Raw genomic sequence first — 4261 nt, forward strand, 5'->3', positions numbered from 1 at the left:
AAATTTCTAGTGTCTCTAAAAATATCTTGGTAGAGTTGTAAAGTGCATTAAAAGTATGGGTTTTACATATGTATTTTGGCAATTATATATTGGTGTGTTTCTTAAGTCAAGGTGACAGGTCTGGCAGTTATGTTTTTGGTACATATGAACTGATAGTTAAGTAAAATCTATGTAATGATTAGGAGTATTTGTGTGTAACCGAAAGGAAGGAGTTGTTGTAGTGGTCATGTTTGGAGGCACTGGGCTGAAGGTCATGGTGAAAAAGTTGGATGGGGGTAGCAGATAAAAGGCACTGGGGAGTGGGTGTTTTTGTCCTCAGTGATGGAAGAGTTGACTGATATGAAACAGTTGTGTCCTGGGGAAAGCAGTAATCTCCAATAATTTTTAGAATGGCACAGTTAATAGTAACCTTGACCAGATTTCCCTTTAGCCATGGAGGTGTAGGGTTATAGGTTTTGCTGGAGAACAAGGTGTATTCCAGGATCATAAGCTAAACAGACATGGATCTCAAGAAACATAGACCAAAGTTTTGCCCAGATAGGTGAAGAGAGGACTTCTGTGGCAAATATTTTAAATTTTATGGCCTGATGGAAGTGTGTGGTTTTAATAGGGTGTTTTTTGTTTGTTTGTTTTTGTTTTATTCAGTTGTTAATTTCTTTGGTGATGGGCAAGCTCATGAGGTCTTTGGGTTGTAGAACTTGTACTAACCAAACACAAAGGTATGTTGGCTTGAACATTTGCCATATCTGGTTGAAACAATAACTTATTTGAAGGGCTTAGGCCTCTGGCTTGCAAACCAATGAAAGGACCCAGATCAATAGCAATAAGCCCTAAATTCAACAAAGTGGTGTGAAACTATACTTTAAAGGCTTTGTTTTCTGATATTTATTTTCCTCCAGCATGTATTATTACCAAGTGCAAGTTGTCTGGTTTCCATATTATGGAATATGGTGTTGATTTTATTATTTTCTCCAAATGTGTTTGTTTACTAAGTAGAGTTTTCTATTTCCTTTTTGGTAGTCCATACTGTCTGAGGGAATAGCCTTGGGATACTAATTTTAATTTCCTGGAGAGGATCATATAGAGATCACGGATTAATCATCTGCCCTTATAACTGGAATATTCAGGAAGTTCTTTTGGAGAGTGGGGGATGGTGGAAGTTTAGACTAAAATGGGTCCCATATCAGATGGGCAGTTGCTTGGTCTGTGGGAAATCTATGGTTAATGGGTCCCAGGAGATTAGACACCTTCAACTGGTTTCCAGCTCTTATAGTATAGGGAAAAGATAGAAAATTTGTAAAGTTAGGAGGAAACATTATTAAACGGCACATATATAATGAGTCTCTACATACATGGCCTTTAATTATAGGAAAAGGCAATGAGAAAGGTTCTTTTTTGAAGTGGGTATGAGGTGGGAGTCAGCCAAGGGGTCTTAAGAGATATTAAGGCCTAGGGCAAGGTAGAGCCCCATTAAGGGGTCCATCTGCCAGACTGGAATACGAAAAGGAATTGTTTGTGTAGACTATTATATCTCTCAATTAAATTGGGCATCTGAGGTCTATCAAGAACAGGAAAGTTCTATTGAATGTCTTTATAAAGAACCTATCATTATATGTTCTGAGAAATATAATGTGTGCATTGGTTATTATCAGTAACATCTGTAATCTGAAAGGGATAAGGAATATCGTGGCAAGGCATTACATTGTGGCCTTTGAATATGTAGAGACATATATAGCCTTGATTTATATTTGATATTTTGGGTATCTATAAGGTAAGAGATTTCCAGAATTCTCTATCCTGAATGGCGTAACCCTTGGGCAATGGTCCAACAGTTTGTAATAAATGTGAAAATGGGGCCATTTGTTAGCCAGGGCTGAGCTAAAATGACTGCTTGAACTTTGGCCAATTGTGCTGACCCTTGGGTCCTGTCCTTTATTAGGGATATCCTAGTTAATGAATGAAAAGCAGAAAGATTCCACTGAGCTACATCATTTATGTTGGTGGCAATGCTTTTCATACTGTCTATGAACTCCCATTGTTGTTCATTTAGTTAATCCCAATGGGCTTCCCAGTTGCCAAGGAGTATGAGGGAGGGGTGACCTCTTCCAGCATCATGACATCTGGCAAGGAACTAAAGATAGGGGAGACCACCACCTCCTACAGGTAGAATATTGCCAGAGGGCCCAGGTTTGGCTCCTTCCTGTAATAAAGAGACTCCAGTAACTCTGCTGAGCTTGTGGGGTACTGCTTTCATGCCTCATATTATAATGGGAAGCTGGGTATGGAGAGTTACAGGCTCAGAGATTTGAGAGCCTCTATTTCCAGGAGAGCTAAATATGTAGTCAGTAATTATGTTTTAGTTGTATACAGGTGTACAGCATGGAGCCCAGAGAGGCAGTTTCTTGTCTCAGAAACAACTGAGCAACTTATGGGCATCACAGGTGGTCCAGAGACATGAATCATGAGCCATGAAATGAGGTTGCCAAAGCCTTTACAATGAAGGAGACTATGAGATAAATTGCAGCATCAGTGAGATTAAGCAAAATCTATAAATAAGGAATACGTTGTCATCAGAATCCAAAATGGACTAAATGATGTTAGACTTCTATAACCTTAATGAATATGTCAGATCTTCTCCTCAGAGGAAGATATAAATGTATCATCTTACCTGTGCTCCTGGATAAAAGTAGATGCCATTAAGATCTTGTCTGCAAAGATTGTGTGTGATGGCAAAGCTTTTGAGGTACCACCATGGTTAGCCTAGGTAAGGTGTATCATAAAGGCAAACTCAAGCTGAGAGGCTTTTGCAATAGGCACTAAACAGAACATATTAGCCAACTCTGCAATAGGACAATATTTACTGAATGAATATCGGTTGGATAGAATCATTAATTTTAATAATATTGGGTGTTTGGTAGGAGGTACTTAATGGATGGGATCACAATATTAAAGTTTCAGTAATACACTGTAAGGTGATATATATATATATATATATATATATATATATATATATATATGCTTAAGAACAGGCAAAGTTGGGCTATCCATGCCTTTATTATCTCTTATATAATAAGTTTTAATCTTTGAAGGCCCTATTTTAACTTACATTAGGCCATATTAATTATTTTACTTGAGGAGTCCATGGGGGTCCCATTTTATCAAGCCAATTTGTAATTGCCAAAGACTTAATTTAATTTTAATTTATTGTGTTAGAGAATCTATGCCTAATATGGCATATTTTAGGGCATGGTTACTATGACATGGAAAATTTAGGCAAGGCTATAATTTAAGTGAGGCATATCCGTTTTTACTCTATTTAGTTACTTATTTCCCTAAGATTATAGGGGATGCTACATTTAAATTTAATGCAAACTCAAGGTATAATTTTCTTTCTTTCTTTTTTTAATTCTTTTTTTATTATCATAAAATAAACATAATATAAAATTTACCATTTTAACCATTGTTAAGTGTACCATTCAATGTCATTGTCTTGGCCCATTGGACTGCTTTAACAAAGTACTATAAACGTGACTCATAAACAAAAAGCTTTTATTTCTCACAGTTCTGGAGGCTGGGAAGTCTAAGAGCAAGGTACTGGCAGGTTCAGTGTCTGGTGAGAGCCCACTTCTTGCTTCATAGATAGCCATCTTCTCTCTGTGTCCTCACATGGTAGAAGAGTGAAGGAACTCTCTAGGGTCTCTTTTATAAAGCACTAATCCCATTCATCAGGACTCTACCCTCAGGGTCTAAACACTTCCCAGAGGCCTCACCTCTAAATACCATCATATTAGGCATTAGGTTTCAGCATATGAATTTTAGCGGCACACAAACATTCAGTCTAGAGCAAGCATTAAGTAAGTACACTCACATTGTGCAACCATCACCACTATCTATCTCTAGAATTTTCAGCATCCCAAAAGTTGAAATTCTGCACCGGAAAAACTCCAAGCTCCCCTTTCCTATCTCCTCTCAGCCCCTGTTAACAACGTTACATTCTAATTTATGTCTCAATGTATTTGACTAAGGTAGGTACCTCATATAAGTGGAATCATACAATATTTGTCCTTTGTGTCTGGCTTATTTAACTTAGCATAATGTCTTCAAGTCACATTATGTTGTAGCATATGTCAGAATTTCATTCCTTTTTTTAACGTTTTTATTGGAGTATAATTGCTTTACAATGGTGTACTTTCTGCTTTATAACAAAGTGAATCAGTTATACATATACATATATCCTCATATCTCTTCCCTCTTGCATCTC

Source organism: Mesoplodon bidens, assembly GCF_964165515.1.
Source record: "Mesoplodon bidens genome assembly, chromosome: X".
NCBI classification, from domain to species: domain Eukaryota; kingdom Metazoa; phylum Chordata; class Mammalia; order Artiodactyla; family Ziphiidae; genus Mesoplodon; species Mesoplodon bidens.